At 40.6% G+C, this 18003-nt stretch overlaps 2 pseudogenes; one reads left to right on the top strand and one right to left on the bottom strand.

The window, feature by feature from the left end:
- Positions 1-183: 183 nt before the first annotated feature.
- Positions 184-7024, bottom strand: LOC102811362 (annotated as a pseudogene).
- A 728-nt stretch (positions 7025-7752) lies between these two features.
- On the top strand, positions 7753-8336 carry LOC102841710 (annotated as a pseudogene).
- The last annotated feature ends 9667 nt before the right edge of the window (positions 8337-18003 follow it).

The raw sequence follows: 18003 nt of genomic DNA, 5'->3' as shown, positions 1-18003 counted from the left end.
CAGGATCGAACATTGTTTCGTTCTGCTGTGCATGGAGTCGCTATGAGTCGGTTCCGACTCGATGGCACCTGACAACAACAACAACAAGGGAGATTTTATTGAACGATTCAGGACTTCACAAAGCTCTCTATCAAAACAGCATTACTGTCTCCTCAGTAACACACAGGGGCAGGTGACACCCCCTCAGTTGCCTGGGGGAAGAGGAGAGAGGCTTCCAGAGTCATCGGAGGGGAGCGGGGACTTTAGCACCAGGGGCATGGGAGTTGGGCGTACACTCCAGGGTTTGAGGCATGTACCCCAGGAGCAGGAGGGTGTACCCCAGAGGCTGGGCGCATTCCCGGAGCCTGAGGATGGGCTGACCCACGCGCCTGACCCACGCGCCTGACCCACGCGCCTGTTGGCACATCCCAGGGGCCTGGGGTGAACTCTGGCAGATAGGGGGTGGACCCCTGGGGTTGGAGGTTGGACTCCTGGGGCTGGTGGGGGGGGGTGCCCAGAGGTTGATAGGTGGACCCCAGAGGTTGGTAGGCAAACCACCGGGGCAGGGGAGTGGACCCCTGGGAACTGGCACGGGCATCTGGAGGAGACTGGAAGGTACAGGGCCTGTGGGTGGCATGGGTTGTAGGGGCAGACTGCCAGGTGAGGGTAGGGACAGGGCCTCAGGTAGAGGTGGCCGTGGAGGCAGTCTCTTCATGGGGGTAGGGGTGGGGACGGGGGAGGTCGCTTCAACCCCGGAGGCCCAGCAGGGAGGCTGGGTGGTGCAGGGGGTTTCTCCATCATGAAGTGGAACTGTAGGAAGAATTGCTTGGTCTCCCGATTCCAGTGGGTCCAGAACTTGCTCTCGGCCTTGTAGATCTCTCTGCTGGGCACCTTGAAAGTGATGGTCTCGTAGCAGGTACTGTCAGCTCCGATAGCAGGGCTCGATCCTTTGCTCATAGGCGGACATGAAAACGTGTCGCGGCAAGATGCCCTCGGCGATCTCTGGGTAGTCATTCTGGACGAGCAGGCTCTGCTGGCCTACCTCCGTGTCCCTCTGTTTGGTCACTTTGTAGCGGGGGCAGCCGATCTTTACAGACTGCTTCACTTCGACCTTGATCTTCTTCGGCACAGGTTGGGCCGGGCCTCCTTGGCCTCTTTGGAGCTGTTCTGGACTAGGTTGCTCTGATGCTTTTCCTCCTGGTGTGTGCCAGGTAGTTGCCCTCGTTGTTGTGCAGTTAGGTAGAGTTGGTACTCATAGGAGTCCAGGTGGTTCTTCATGACATGCAGGTCCTTGTTGATGTCAATGGTCTCCAGGGCCAGCTGTCTTCGTGGTGGTGGTTGCTCTAGTGGTAAGAGGCCACGCCCCCGCTCCCAGTCTTGCCACTCCGTCAGTGCTGGAAGTCCACGGTGTCTGTGTCTCGGGTGTTAATGGAGCAGGAGAAAGTCTCAACGGACACCACCACAATACACACACACACACACACATTGTTGTTGTTGTTTGGTGCCACCAAGTCGGTACTGACTCACAGCAACCTTATGCACAGCAGAACGAAACACTGCCTGATTCTGGGCCAACCTCACTATTGTTGCCACGTTTGAGCCTATTGATGCTGCCACTTTGCCAACCCATCTCATTGAGGGTCTTCCTTTTTTTCTCTGACCCTCCATCTTACCAAACATGATATCCTTCTCCAGCGACTGGTCCCTCCTGACAATATGTTTGAAATACGAGAGAAGTTTGGCCATCCTGGTCTCCAAGGAGCACTCTGGCTGCACTTCTTCCAACACGGATCTGTTGGTTCTTTTGGCCATCTATGGTATTTTCAATATTCTCCTCCATCACCATAACTCAAAAGCATCAAATCTTCTACAGTCAACATTCACATGTATATGAGGTTATTGAAAATACGATGGTTTCAGTCACGCACACCTTAGTGCACCAGATTTGCCTAATGCAATAAGTCATCTGATTTCTTAATTGCTGCTTCCATGAGTGTTGATAGCTGATCCAAGAAGAATGAAGTCCTTGACAACGTCAATCTTTTCTCCATTGATAAGATTGTTGTTTATTGGTCTAGTGGTGAGGATTTTTGTTTTGTTTACCGAAGGTTGTGCTCTTTGATTTTCATCATTAAATATTTTAAGCCCTCTTCACTTTCAGCACTCGTCTGTCAGTTTGTCATACTATGGTGGCTTGTGAGTCGCTGTAATTCTGAAAGCTATACCACCAGTATTTTAAATACCAGCAGGGTCACCCATGGTGGACAGGTTTCAAATGAGCTTCCAGATGAAGACAGACTAGGAAGAAGGGAGTGACAAATTATTTCCAAATATTTAGTCACTGAAAACACACACACACACACACACACACACACATATTTTTTCCAAAAAGTTCATGAAAAAATTCCATTATCTTTCAATTCGATCTTTCCATGAAGCTCTCTCATGTTTATATGTATATATGTATAATATATATGTATAAATGTATATATGTATTATATGTATATATATATGTATGATATATACGCATATATGTATAATTTGTTGTTGTTGTTAAGTGCCGTTGAGTCGGTTCTGATCCATAGAGACCCTGTACAGGGTTTCCAAGGCTGTAAATCTTTACAGGAGCAGAAAGCCTCATCTTTCTCCCACGGAGCAGCTGGTAGTTTCGAATTGCTGACCTTGCGGTTCACAGCCCGATTCGTAACCATTACGCTAATGTCAACATAACATATGTAAATATTTAATAATTTTATATCTGAACAAAATGTTGTTAATTACCGTTGAATTTATTACAACTCATGAAAACCCCATGTGTGCAGAGAATCACATTCTATAGGTTTTCAAGCCTGTGACCTTTTGGAAACAGATTGTCAGGCCTATCTTCCAAGGTTCTTTTGGGTAGCTTTTCACTTCCAACCTTTCAGTTAGTAGTTCAGTGCTTAACCATTTGTGCCATCTAGGGATTCTGCACATAAAATGTAGTGGAATAGATTTAAACTAACATGAAAGATAATCACACTTATTTCTGTTGTTCTGTTGATGAAAATATTAACTAATAAGTATGTTAACTGAAAGAGTATCTGCAAATATCTTCTTTATTTGTAGAACTACTAGCTCATAAATATAATAATCTTCTCTTGATTGACTTATTGTGTAACTTAAATGTCAAGCTTTTCAATTCAAATTCTGCATTAAGTAATATTGTATATGATTGTTATTGTTAACTGCCACTGAGTGGGTTCCAATGCATAGTGACTGTATAGGGTTTCCAAAGAGCAGCTGGTGGGTTTGAACTGCCAAGCTTCAGTTAGCAGTTCAGTGCTTATTCTACAGCTCCATACCAGAATTGGATATAGATAAACATAAACAGACAAAATCATAATAAATATAATTTCTATTTGTTAATTAGCTTAATAACCTTTGTAATTAACTAGAAATAGCTCAATCTTTGTAATTTAGAAATAGCTCAATCTTTCAACAAAGTGAAGTGGCACTGGAGGCACTCACTCATCTCTGCCAAGAAATTTGGTAGACAACTATATCAGGCCAACTGTATTTGTGCCCATTCCAAAGAGCGGAGACCCAATGGAATGAGAAATCATCAGACACTATCTTTGATATCCCATGTGAGTAAAGTTTTACTAAAGGAAGTATAGAAACGACTGCAAGCATCCATTGACAGACAACTTCCAGAGGTTCAAGCTGCATCCAGAAGAGGACATGGAAAAAGGGATGTCATTGCTGACGTCAGACAGATCTTGGCTGAAAGCAGAGAGTACCAGAAAGATATTTACCTGTGCTTTATTGACTATGAGAAGGCCTTCGATTGTGTGGATGACAAGCTATAGACAACATTGCCAAGTATGCATATTCTGGAACACTTAATTGTGCTCGTGAGAAATCTGTACCTGGACCAAGAAGCAGTTGTTCAAACAGAACATGGGAACACTGAATAGTTTAAAATTAGGAAGATGTGCGATAGGCTTGTATTCTTTCACCATACTTATTCAACCTGTATGATGAGTAAATAATCCAAGAAGCTGGGTGATATGAAGAAAAATGTGGCATCAGGAGTGGAGGAAGACTCATTAACAACCAGCGATATGCAAATAATACAACTCTGCTTGTTGAAAGTGAAAAGAATAGGGAGGAAGAATACTTACTGATGAAGATCAAAGACCACAGCCTTTGATATGGATTGCATCTTAATGTAAAAACAAAAATCCTCACCATTGGACCAATAAGCAATTTCTTATCAACAGAGAAAAGATTGAAGTTGTCAAAGACTTAATTCTTCTTGGATCAACTATCAACACTCACGGAAGCAGCAGCCAATAAATCAAACGACGTATTGCATTAGGCAAATCTGCTGCACAAGACCTTTTTAAAGTGTTGATGAGCAAAGATGTCAGCTTGGGACTAAGGTACGCCTGACCCAAGCCATTGTATTTTCAATAATCTCATATGCATGTGAAAGTTGGACAGTGAATAAGGAAGACTGTAGAAGAATTTATGCTTTTGAGTTATGGTGTTGGAGGAGAATATTGAAAGTGCCATGGGCTGCCAAAAGAACAAACAGATCCGTGTTGGAAGAAGTGCAGCCAGAGTGCTCCTTGGAGACCAAGAAGGCCAGACTTAGTCTTTCATACGTCAGACATATTGTCAGGAGGAACCAGTTGCTGGAGAAGGATATCATGTTTGGTAAGGTGGAGGGTCAGAGAAAAAGAGGGAAAATCCCAGTGAGATGGATTGGCAAAGTGGGAGCATCAATGGGCTCAAGCGCAGCAATAATTGTGAGGTTGTCTCAGGACTGGGCAGTTTTTTCTTTCTGTTATGCATAGGGTTGCTATGAGTGGGGACCAACTTGATGCACCTAACAACAACAGCAATAAACACAGCTTGAGTTTCCTTGCATTCCAATGTATTTTTTTCCTTTTTACTGGATACCACCTTTATAACAACTTCCTGTGAAAAAAATTTTGTGTGTGACTCATATTTTTGTAATCCACTGAAGTATCATGAGCTTTCAAAAGATGCAACAAAATAGTCTGTTTCCCATAAAACAATGGTTTTCCTAATATGTCCTGTATAGCTCCAGCAGAGAATAGCAGAAAGATGTTTACCTGTGCTATATTGACTATGCAAAGGCTTTCAATTGTGTGGATCATGACAAGTTATGGAAAATACTGCGACATATGAGTATTCTGTAACACTTAATTTTATTCATGAGGAATCTGTACCTGGACCTAGAAGCAGTTGTTCGAACAGAACATGGGAAACACTGAATGGTTTAGAATTAAAAAAAGGTGTGCGACAAGGTTGTATTCTTTCACCATACTTATTCAACCTGTATTCTGAGTAAATAATCCGAGAAGCTGGGTCATATGAAGAAAAACATGGCATCAAGATTGGAGGAAGACTCATTAACACCCTGCGATATGCAGATGATACAACCTTGCTTGCTGAAAGTGAAGAGGACTTAAAATGTTTACTGATGAAAATCAAAGAGCACAACGTTCGGTATGGATTGCATCTCAATGTAAAGAAAACAAACATTCTAACCACTGGACCAATAAACAACATTCTTATCAATGGAGAAAAGATTGAAGTTGTCAAGGACTTCATTCTTCTTGGATCAGCTATCAACACTGAGGGAAGCAGCAGTCAAGAAATCAAACGACTTATTGCATTAGGTAAATCTGCTGTACAAGACCTCTTTAAAGTGCTGAAGAGCAAAGATGTCAGTTTGAGGACTAAGGTGCGCCTGACCCAAGCCATGGCATTTTCAATAATCTCATATGTATGCGAAAGCTGGACAGTGAATAAGGAAGGCGGTAGAGGAATTGATGCTTTTGAGTTGTAGTGTTGGAGCAGAATACTGAAAGTGCCATGGGCTGCCAAAAGAATCAATAGATCTGTTTTGGAAGAAGTGCAGCCAAAGTGCTCCTTGGAGGCCAGGATAGTCAATCTTCGTTCATATTGTCAGGAGGGACCAAGCACTGGAGAAGGATATTATGTTTTTAAGGTGGAGGGTCAGAGAAAAAGAGGAAGACCCTCCAATGAGATGGATTGGCAAAGTGGCAGCGGTAGTGAGGTTGGCCCAGGATCGGGCAGTGTTTCGTTCTGCTGTGCGTAAAGCTGCTATGAGTCGGTACCAACTCAATGGCACCTAACAACAACTACAACGTCATACAACTAGGAAGTATAGCAGATCCAAGATTCAAACTTCACAGTGAATTTTTTTAAGATTTAAGCAAAAAAAGCCTGGCTGTTCAAAACTGAGGCCACAATGAGTAAGTTTCTAATTTACTGCTAACTTGGCAAAATTCTGGTGTACTTTTAAATGAGCTAATCAAACTGGTCATTAATTTTGTGCTTTCTGGCACTCTATCTGACAGTGTTTCTCTGCTATTCATAAGGTTTTCAGTGACTAAATATTCAGAAGTAGTTCGTCACTCCTTCGTCCTAGTCTGTCTTCATCTGGAAGCTCATCTGAAACCTGTCCACCATGGGTGACCCTGCTGGTATTTCAAATACCCGTGGCATAGCTTCCAGAATCACATCAACTCACAAGCCACCACAGTATGACAAACTGACAGACGTGTGGTGGGTATGATTTATGTAGTGCCAATTATTCACAGTTCTGAGAATGTTACTTGTCTTATCTGACAAAAAAAATGTATGAATATCTTTCACGGAGTATTGGAGTATCATGGGGATTAAAGTGAGAACATGGGTTTAAAAGTGCTCTCCATATAGTAAATGCACAGTAAAATCAGTTAAGTGAAATAAAATAGATCAAAGGAAACAGAATGTTTTCTGTATTTATAACCCCAAACTGCCTCTCCAACCTCTTTTTGCCTAGTTTCTAATGTGATCGGAAATAATTGTTACCTGTTCTCAACTTTTGGGGCAACACCTTAATACTTTCCCCTCTAGCACTTTTTGGGACCATCATTATAGACAACATGGGGCAAGGCAGGGACTCAGAAATATAACCTCTAGACTTTGAGCAGGACTTAAGTCTCTTAAACTTAGTCATGGCGTATTTAATAATTGCATTGCCATTTAAAACATAATTGACATCTATTATTTTTCCAATTAAATTTTGAAGAAAGACTCAAAACTAGAGTCTTTCTCTAAAATTAGAAAATTTCAGAAACTTTATGAAGCAACCTATCATAATTCATTGACCCCTAAATAAACTCTGTTAACAGTTGGATGTATACATATTTAGATATTTTTCCATTCATATCTTTTGAGAAAGGAAACCAGGTATCTTTTATAGATTTCATTTTGAATCAGCAACCCATCCACTAAAACAACAACAATAACAAAACCAACTTATCAATTTAAATTAGCATTTAAAATTGAGGAAGGAGCTCTGGTAGCATAGTGGTTACAAGTCAGGCTGCTAACATCAAGGTCAGTAGTTCAACACTACCACCCCATGGGAGAAAGATGAGGCTTTCTGTTCCCATAAAGATTTACAGGTTTGAAAACCCTATGTAGGGTTGCTATAAGTCAGAACCGATTCCACGGCACATAACCACCACTACCATGGACAGACAACTTGACTAGCTGTCTGGAAAATTAAAAGTTAAAAATAGAAACTTTCCTCAAGAATATGAAGCAACACACAGGTTGGTGCCCGCTATTAAAAGTTAGATGTAGAAGTTATTCCCTCCTCTTCCCTTTCGCCACCGAGATTTGACGAGATCTCGCGATACTTGGTCTCTTCCTAGGCCGGCGCTCGGCAAGAAAAGGGCCATGTTCAGTTCAAGCACGAAGATTGTGAAGCACAATGGTGAAAAGCCGTATGAATTCGAGTCTGGTATTTCTTAGGCTCTTCTTGAGCTAGAGATGAACTCGGACCTAAAGGCTCAGTTACGAGAGCTGAACATACTGCAGCTAAGAAAATTGAAGTTGGTGGTGGTCGAAAAGCTATTATAATCTTTGTTCCTGTTCCTCAACTGAAGTCTTACCAGAAAATCCAAGTCCGAATAGTACGTGAACTGGAGAAAAAGTTCAGTGGAAAGCACGTGGTCTTTATTGCTCAGAGGCGAATTCTGTCTAAACCAACTCGAAAAAGCCGGACAAAAAATAAGCAAAAACGTCCCAGGAGCCACACTCTGACTGCAGTGCATGATGCAATGCTTGAAGACTTGGTCTTCCCAAGTGAAATTGTGGGCAAGAAAATCCGAGTAAAGCTGGATGGCAGCCGTTTTATAAAGGTGCATTTGGACAAAGCACAGCAGAACGATGTAGAACACAAGGTTGAAACATTTTCTGGTGTGTATAAGAAGCTCACGAGCAAGGATGTTAATTTTGAATTCCCAGAGTTTCAGTTGTAAACAAAAATGATTAAATGAGATATCATTCACACACACACAAGTTAGATGTAAATACAAGTGTTACGTAGTAATACATAAGGAGCTCTGGTAGCATAGTGGATTACAAACTGGGCTGCTAACCAAAAGGTCAGCAGTGTGAGTCTACCAGCTGCTCCATTGGAGAAATAAGAGATTTTCTGCTACCATATGATCCCAAGATCATAAAGATTTACAGCCTCAGAAGCCCTATATGGGGTCTCTATGGATTGGAACCAACTCAGTGGAATACCACCACCACCAGATACATGTAGATGTAGGAGAAATTTCATATGTAACTTAAAAAAAAAAATTTACGAATGAATGATATCAGTCATAAGTACTATGAGTTCAAACTTGTCAGAAACTTGCCACTCTTAGTAAGAAGAGCAATTACAAAGATATAAAGTCTTTGATAATCAAATGAGAAGCATATATACCCTGGGTCATGTTAGGGATAATGTCTAAAAGTCTTTTCTTAACTAGAGCAAACAGGTTCAGACACAGAACATAGGTTCCAGGGAACTTGTTGATTTGAAAAAGACTGAAAGAATTTTCACCTAAGCTAGAAATAATTTTTTATATCAGCATTTCAATATCTTTGTCTTGGGTCACAGGAAGGTAACAGGAGTCCTGAAGGACAAAGGCAACTCTTCATTCACTTGCTGTATGGTTACTGAGCACCTACAGTGTTCCAGGTACTACAGTGCAGGGCACCATGTATGCATATGCACAGACTATGAAGTGATTGTGCAGTGCACAACAGATTGTGAAGACCATGAAGTAAAGAAACAATAGTGAATAGATCCCTGCTCTCATACAGCTTACGTTTAGGGGGGGAGATAGGGAAACGAGTGATATATAAGTAAAACATAAGGCAATTTTAGAACGTAACAATCATCAAAAAGAGAGTAACATAGGATAGAGAATGATGTTGCTTTGTTGCTAAGTGTTGTCGAGTCAGTTCTGACTCATAGAGACCCTGTGTAGGGTGTTCAAAGAGTAGCTGGTGGGTTTGAATCCTGACCTTGTGGTTAGCAGTTCAGTGCTTATCCTACAGTGCCTCTACAGAGTTAACATTTGAGTAGAGACCTGAATGAAAGTTATGGTAGACTATCTGGATTTTATTCTAATATTAAATCTTTAACAAAAGAAATACTGAATCTTCAATATCACTTAATAGAGTCAGGTGACTCACACTGGGGTGAGGATTTGTTTTGTGCTGGTGAGTCAGTTCTGACTCATAGAGAGACTCTATGCAGGGTTTCTGAGGAGAAGCTGGTGGGCTTGAACTACTGACCTGTGGTTAGTAGTCCAATACTCATCCTGCAGCACCAAGCCAGGACTCCAGAGTGAAGATTTAGGTGAATAAAATAAAAAAATTTAAAAATCTAGCTGAAGGATGTTGCTGTTGTGAGGTGCTGTTGAGTTGGTCTGACTCATAGTGACTCTGTGTAGGGTTTCTGAGGAGCGCCTGTTGAGTTTGAACCACTCACCGTGCAGTCCAGTATATTATCTTGCAGTGCCACACCATGACTGCAGCTGAAAGATGAGTATGTGCTAATTTTTGATACTGAACAAGTCAGAACTAGAGGTCTTGAAGCCAAGAACAAGCTGTAGACAAGCTGCTATCTCATGTCATATCACGAAAGCTTCAGGATTAGTTAGATTTACTACTGATTTGATAGTGTTGAAAACTGGTCAGAAAGGTATTGAATTAAACTTAAGGACTTGCATTTCTTTTAATCTTGCTTTAAATTGCTTATTTCTAATTTTAAAGACCGTTCTTTTGTGTGTGTGTGTGTTTTTAGAGACTTTTTTTTTTAAATTAAGCCTTAAAAAGACAAAACAAAAACAATAATCCTAGATGAAGGAATCCATCAGCATGCTCACAGTACAGAGGCTGAAATTAAGTCTGCTGACTCATGGTCAGAGGGCATATTATATATGATAGAATACAAAGGAAATCATCACAAAATCCTGATTGGTGACAACTCAATCTGTCACTGTTACAGACGGGACCACAGAAGTAGGGAAAGGACCATGATTGGCATACATACATAACTGAAGATTTAAATGCTTATAGGATTGGTTCTGGGGCTTCAGCCACCTGGCTATGTGGTGGTAGGGGTCTGATTCATAATCATATGGTCCTGAGTCATGGTCACCAGGATCCCAGGTTTTAATGTAAATGAGATAACATGTGGCTTAAAAAAAAAAAAAAAAAATCATTGAAGACACACCTTGAGGGTAAAACTGCTCCTCTTGGGCTTGCCTGGGGGTTGTCATTGTCACATAGCTGGTTTAATGTTGTTACGTGCCATTAAGTTAGCTCCACCTCACCATAGGGTCTGGAGGAACAGCTGGTAAGCCAGAACCTCCAACCTTGTCTTTCAAAACAACATTAAGGTCCTGAGCTTATCCCACAGTGCCACACCAATTCAAATAGCACCTGAACATATGTAGTTGTTGTTGTTAAGTGCCACTGTGTTGGTTCCGACCCATAGCAACCCTGTATAGGGTTTCCGAGGAGCAGCTGGTGAACTTGAACTGCCGACCTTGCAGTTCAAACGGCTTTGCAGTCTGGCACATTAACCCATAGCGTCACACCAGGACTCCTGAACGTATGTAGAGACTCAAAATAGAGTTAGGGTGCATCCAGTAGACTGCAGTTTTCCAAAAACTGCTTTAGAATTTAAGGCAATATAGAACTCAATAAACTTCCTTTTTAAAATAAACCTCTTTTTTGTGCATGTGAAAACTCTATGTCATTTTGAGTAAGTTTCTAGTTGGCCACGACTATTTTATTATCTGTGATCGCCTATCAGTTTAGCAAGCATTATTGATACAGTTATTACTATACAGTTCTTTATTTCTTCAACTCTCTTTTCTGTCTGTGCAGATCTATAGATGCCCCCTACCTCTCAGACCTTCTACTTCTCAGTCACACTATCAGGTAGTACAGGAGAGTGTGAACTGCTTGTGTTCTGGCATTTTCCTCTTGCCTTAACATCTTACTTTCTAGACCAATATGAGATATTGTTATTGTTGGATGCTGTTGAGTTGATTCTGACTCATAATAACCCTCTATAACAGAGTTGAAATGCTCCATTGGTTTTCTAGTGTGAAATGTTTATGAAAACAGATCTCCAGAGTTTTGTCCCCCACAGAGGAGCTGGTGGTTTGAGACACTGACTTTTCAGTTAGCAGCTGAGCACTGAGCTATTAGGCCACTTGTTGTTAAGTGCCATCGAGTGTTGCCCAAGGCTTTAAAAAAAAATTAATCTTTGCATCTTTCTCCTGTGGAGCGCTGGAGAACTCAAACTGTGGGCCTTGTGGTTCGTAGTCCAGTGATTATTGTGTAGAGCCACCACACTCCCATTGTACCACTTGTTGTTATTAGGTGTCATCAAACCGCTATTGACTCATAGTGACCCTGTGCACAGCAGAATGAAATACTGATCAATCCTTCTACGCCTGAGCCCATTGCTGCTGACACTGTGTCAATCCATGTCGTTGGGGGCGGGGAGGACTAAAGGGGTATCTTCCTCTTTTTCCCTGACTCTCTGCTTTTCTAAACATGATATTCTTCTCCAGTGACTGGTCACTCCTGATAATATGTCTGAAGTATAAGAGATGAAGTCTAGCCAACCTGGTTTCCAAGGAGCAATCTGGCTGTACTTCCAACATAGATTGTTCTTTTGGCAGTCCATGGCATTTTAAATATTCTTCTCCAACACCACAACTCAAATGCATCAATTCTTCTATGGTCTTCCTTACTGGCTGTCCAACTTTCACATGCATATGAGGCTATTGAAAATACCATGGCTTGGATCAGCTGCACCTTAGTCTTCAAACTGACAGCTTTTCTCTTGAACACTTTAAAGAGGTCTTGTACAGCAGATTTGCCTAATGCAATGTGTTGTTTAATTTCTTGACTGGTTTCATGAGTGTTGATGGTTGATCTGAGCAAAGTGAAGTCTTCTTTGACAATTTCAATCTTTTCTCCATTGATAAGAATGTTGCTTATTGGTCCAGTGGTGAGGACTTTTGTTTTCTTTTCATTGAGGTGCAACCCATACTTAAGGCTATGGTCTTTGATCTTCATCAGTAAGTATTTAAAGCCCTCCTTGCTTTCAGCAAGCAAAGTTAAATCATCTGCCTATCACAGGTTGTTAATGAGTCTTCCTCCTATCCTGATGCCACATTTTTCTTTATATAATCCAGTATCTCAGATTATTTGCTCAGCGTACAGATTGAATAAATATGGTGAAAGAATACGACCTTGGTGCACACCTTTCCTAATTTTAAACCATTTGGTGTTCCTTTGTTCTGTTCAAATGATTGCCTCTTGGCCAATGTACAGAAAGAATATTCTGGAAAACCATTAAGTTTTCCAGAATATTCATTCTCTGCAATGTTGTCCATAGCTTGTCATAATCCACACAATCAAAAAACTTTGCATAGTCAATAAAGCGCAGGTAAACATTTTTCTGGTATTCTCTGCTTTCAGCCAAGGTTCACCTGACATTAGTAATGATATCTCTCATTCCATGTTCTGAAATCTGGCTTGAACTTCTGGAAGTTCTCTGTCAATGTATAGTTGCAGCCATCTTTGAATTAATTGTGCCACAAGGGCTCTTTATAATATAATTTGTAATTTAAAATTATCTAGTGGTGGTAGTGGTGGGTATGGGCCATGGAGTCAGTTCCAACTCATAATGACCCTGTACAGGGTTTCCGAGGCTGTAAATCTTTACGGGAGCAGAAAGCCTCATCTTTCTCCCGCAGAACAGCTGGTAGTTTTGAACTGCATTGTCTAATAGAATAATAAAATAAAAAGAAATGGGTGAAGTGAATCAGAACCATGTATTTTATTCAAAATACTGTCATTTCAACATGTAATCAACAAATTTTAATGAGATACTGTACATTTTTTTGTAAGTCTTCTGAATCCACTTTGTAGTTTACACTGGTAACACATTTCAATCTAGGCTAGACACATGACAAGTGATCACTTAGCCACAGGTGGCTTGTTAGGGGCCATGAGTTGATTCCGACTAATAACAACTCTATGAAACAGGATGAAGCACCATCTGGTCTTGCGCCATCCTCACCATCTTTGCTATGTTGGAGCCTAATGTTGCAGCTACTGCCTTAATTCATCTTGTTGAAGGTCTTCCTCTTTCTCACTGTCTCCCTACTTTATCATGTATGATGTCCAGGCACTGGTTCCTCCTAATACCATGTCCAAGGTACATGAAGTACTAGGTCGTGCCATCCTTGCTTTTAAGGGGTATCTTGGCTATACTTCTTCCAAGACGGACTTGTTTGTTCTCCAGGCAGTCCACGGTGTATTCAAAACTCTTCACTAGTACCATAATTCAAATGAATCAGCTCTTCTTTGATCTTCTTTCTTCATTGTCCAGCTTCCTCATGTATATGAAGCAATTGAAAATACCATGACTTGAGTCAGGTTCATTTTTAGTCCTTAAAGTAATACTTCCCCATTTAACTCTTTTTTATTTTATTTTTTTATTGTGACTTGAGTGATAGTTTACATGGGAGAATATCGGCTTTACACCATCGTTTCATTGCAATGATTACAATCTCCTTCGTGCATTATCATTCAACAGTATTTGCTCCCATTCTCTCTGCTTTTTTTCTTTTTTGAGGGCTGGGGGTGAGGAGATATACACAAAAACACTCAGGAATATATAATAATTTAAACAATAAAAGGGCACATTCTGCAAGCCTGCCTCCTGGCGCCAGCACTCAGTACTTCTCTTTCCATGAATCTAGAGTCCTTAGCTGCTCCCTCTCTCCATGTGCTCATCTCTGCTTCCTGTGAAAAATGTCTAATCTTTTCCCCAAGCCAATGGGTGACTAAATGTTTCATTTCAAGTAGACTAGGGTATATACCATGTGCTCAGAAAGGCAAAAAATTAAAAAGTTCATTAGTAATTTTCAAAATATACCTAGCCTTCCTCACCCTGGTTAACTTGAAAAATTCAAATCTTTCTCTTCTATTTTATCTTTGAGGACAATATTCTGTGGCTGCAATGGTAGGCTGACATGACAAACTCAACCTTGAAGATGTGTTTTGTTGCCTCTCACAGTTTTTAAAACTACTTTAAGCCAACATTTTAAAATTGAGAGCTTTTACATAACTGTTAAGCTTACTAGCTTCCCTTAAACTTTGGAAGACCTGTGCACACTGAACAGTCTCCCAGCGTAGTCCTCTTGACTGAGCTGGCCTTGAGAACAACCATCATGCTCTATTTAGACACAGTCAGTTGCCCCTAACCCATTTCTTTCATAGACATTTCTGTCCTTATATGAACACTCGAATGTGCAATCTTCATAACTCATCAGACCTCTCTATCTGTTGTGTTATGCCATTTTTTTCTGGGCCCAGAGGTCTTTGGGTTTCGAGAGGTCTTCTTTTTTATTTCTTGAGTGTTCTGAAGGCACAGACGAGGCAAAACAATGGAATGGAGGTGAGCTGTTGGGGTCATTTAGACCCCTGTTAACGTAAAGGTGAAATTCAATTAAAAAAAAAAAAATGTGTCTTGGGTGAAGGTTTACAGAGCAGATCAATTTTCCATTAATAATTCATACACATTTTGTTTCATGCCATTGATTGCAATCCCTATAATGTAACATCTCTTATCCCACTTCCTCTCTGTGATTTCCGCTCTCCATTTGTCCTCTTCCTGCCTGTTGTTGTTGTTAAGTGCCATGGAGTCAGTTCCAACTCATAGTGATCTTGTATAGAGTTTCCAAGGAGTGGCTGGTGAGTTTGAACTGCCGATCTTGCAGTTCAAACTGACCTTTCGGTCCAGTGCTGATCCTACAGCACTACACCAGGACTCTGTCTTTCCTTCCTAGCCCTTCTGAACTTTCTCTTTGGGTAAATGCTGCCATTTTAATCTCAAATAGTTCAACCAATTTCTTGATTGCTATTTATTTCAAGGGAATTTTTGGCTAATTATCAGGGGAGACCCTTTTCCATGACAGATTCCTGGAAGCAGTAAGTCATTTTATATGCCAGAGAGTGAGAAGTTCAGATGTTAAAAAGGATTTTCACTAAGTCTCTTTATTCCTTTCAATCTTACTCAATTCTGGTGGTGAACTCTATTTTCTTAACAGTTGAACTATCTCAAAGTTCTAAACAAGGATTGTTGTTGTTATTAAGTGCCTTGAGTCGGTTCTGACTCACAGTGATCTTGTATAGGGTTTCCAAGGAACGTCTGATGAGTTTGAACCACCGACCTTGTGGTTCAAACTGACCTTGCTTTATTATAGCGTCACCCTAGGACTCCTCTACCTCTTCTCTCACTCCCATTACCTTTCTTAGGGGAGACATAAAGAAAATCAGGGCAATTTATCTAGGCAGTTCACCATATCTACAAATACATCATTTCTCTTTCCCTTAAGTGAACTTGTTTCCATTTTTTATATTCAAGGTGATAGAAAGTGATGATCTCTGATTATTAGGTTTTTTTCTTCATGTGGAGAAATGTAAAGCAACTTCTATCAGAAAAGTTTTGTCAGAGATGATGTAGAGTTGTTGTTATTGTTAGGTGCTGTGCAGTTGGCTCCAACTCATAGCAACATTATACTCAATAGAATGAAACACTGCCTGGTCCTGTGCCATCCTCACAATTGTTGTTACATTGAATCCATTATTGTTGCCTTGGAAACACTCTGGGTCAGTTCTGTGCTGTTATGAGTTGGAAGTCACTCAATGGCAGTGGGTAGAAATGTTTTTTTTTTTTGTCTAGCAGCAACAGTTTCATAGAAAGTGTCTTGCCATCCATGACAGCTGTTCTTGTTGGTTGCCATCAATTCAATTTGGACTCATGGCAACCCCATGTGTACAGTGTAGAGCTACTCCTAGGCTTTTCAAGGTTGTGACATTTTAGAAGCAGACTACTAGCCCTGTCTTCCAAGATGCCTCTGAATGCATTCAAACCACCAATTGTTCTGTTGGTCAAGCATTAACCATTTGCACCACCCAAGGACTTCTTAGACCAGGTTGTAGTTGTTAAATGCTGTGGAGTCAGTTCTGACTCATAGTAACCCTGTACATGGTTTCTAAGGAGCAGCTGGTGAATTCAAACTGCCAACCTATAAGTTAACAGTCCAGTGTTTATCCTACAGCACCATATAACCGATCTAAACTAGTATTGTCTCATTCCCTGCATGGTTAGTGTGACCCAGTTCTGACTGGTGTAACCAATGAGAAATGAAGGAAAGTCTGCTGAGTGTACTTTGGGGAAGGATTTTGCTCACAGCATGACAACATCCTCTCTCTGCCTTAACTATGTGAAGATACAGTCATCTGTGACCATGAAGCTAGAAGCCTAGAACAATAGGACAACATCCCAGGATGACAGAGCAGAATGACCTAGATCTTGAGCACCATAGCAGAAATTCCCTACACACAGCATTGTTTCCTGAGATAATCGAATGTCTTTATGGATTGTGTAAATAACAGTTGGGTAATCTGTTACTTGAAGCCCTAGTGTGGTACTGTAAGGTAAGCACTGGACTGATAACCACAAGATTGGCAGTTCAAACCCACTAGTCACTCCTTGAAAACCTTCTGCAGGTTCACTATGAGTCAGATAGTGACCGCCTACACGGCACTTCACAACAACAATAACAATCTGTTACTTGCAGCATAAAACCTTCCTAACTGATTTTCTGAGAATTAAAAGATGGTACTTTGTTCCCTTCAACCTCAAGCACTCTCTAATGCCTTCTAATGATACCCTTTGGCAAAGAGATGCTTTTCTCTTCTATTCTTTCGCCTTTCTTATGCTGTACTCCTATTACCATTTCTGACAAGGTTTTACTGCTATAAATGAAGCTTTATGAAATTATAAAGAATTAAAAGAGCAAAAAGAAAAACCTGTTACTGTTGAGTCAATTCTGATGCATGGCAAATGAGTTTCAGAGTTGAATTGCATTCTACCAGATTTTCTTGGCTTTAATTTTACAGAAGAAAGTTGATAGGTCTTACTTTTCACCATTCTGCTGGGATTCAAGTCACCAACCTATTGTTGAATAGCCAGACACAAACCATTTTAGCCACCTAAGGACCTGCATTAAATAATGAAATCTTAAGCTGAAAATATTCCCAGAATTCTTAAATTCAAACAATAGTTTCACTTAACTATAAAGAATATCTGTCTTGAGCATTGCCCTCTTTCAAGAGCTATCTATATGAGATCAAACTAACAATAACAACTTAAAAGAAAGCTAGGGAGTTGTTGTTTCTATTAATTGCCGTAGAGTTGGTTCTGACTTATAGCAACCCTATGTAAGGTCTCCAAGGAGCTGTTGGTGAACTTGAACTGATGACCTTGTGGTTCAAATCAACCTTGTAGTCCAGTGCATTAATGGACAGTGCCACTCCAGGAGTTCATATTAATGGGGGAGCCATGAATCAGAAAAGGATGATGGAAATGGTTGCAAAATTCCAATGCAATCAGTGTCACAGAACTGTACATGTAGAAACTCTCAAATTGCTGTACATTCTTTAACAACAATAACAAAATAAATTTTTAAAAAGTTTAAACGCCATTAAAATCTCCATTTTCTTTTTAAAACTTTTTTCTGTAAATTGGGTTGAGGTTTACAT

The sequence above is a fragment of the Chrysochloris asiatica genome, unplaced genomic scaffold (assembly GCF_000296735.1).
Source record: "Chrysochloris asiatica unplaced genomic scaffold, ChrAsi1.0 scaffold00430, whole genome shotgun sequence".
In the NCBI taxonomy this organism is placed as follows: domain Eukaryota; kingdom Metazoa; phylum Chordata; class Mammalia; order Afrosoricida; family Chrysochloridae; genus Chrysochloris; species Chrysochloris asiatica.
This window is presented reverse-complemented; position numbering and strand designations above follow the sequence as displayed.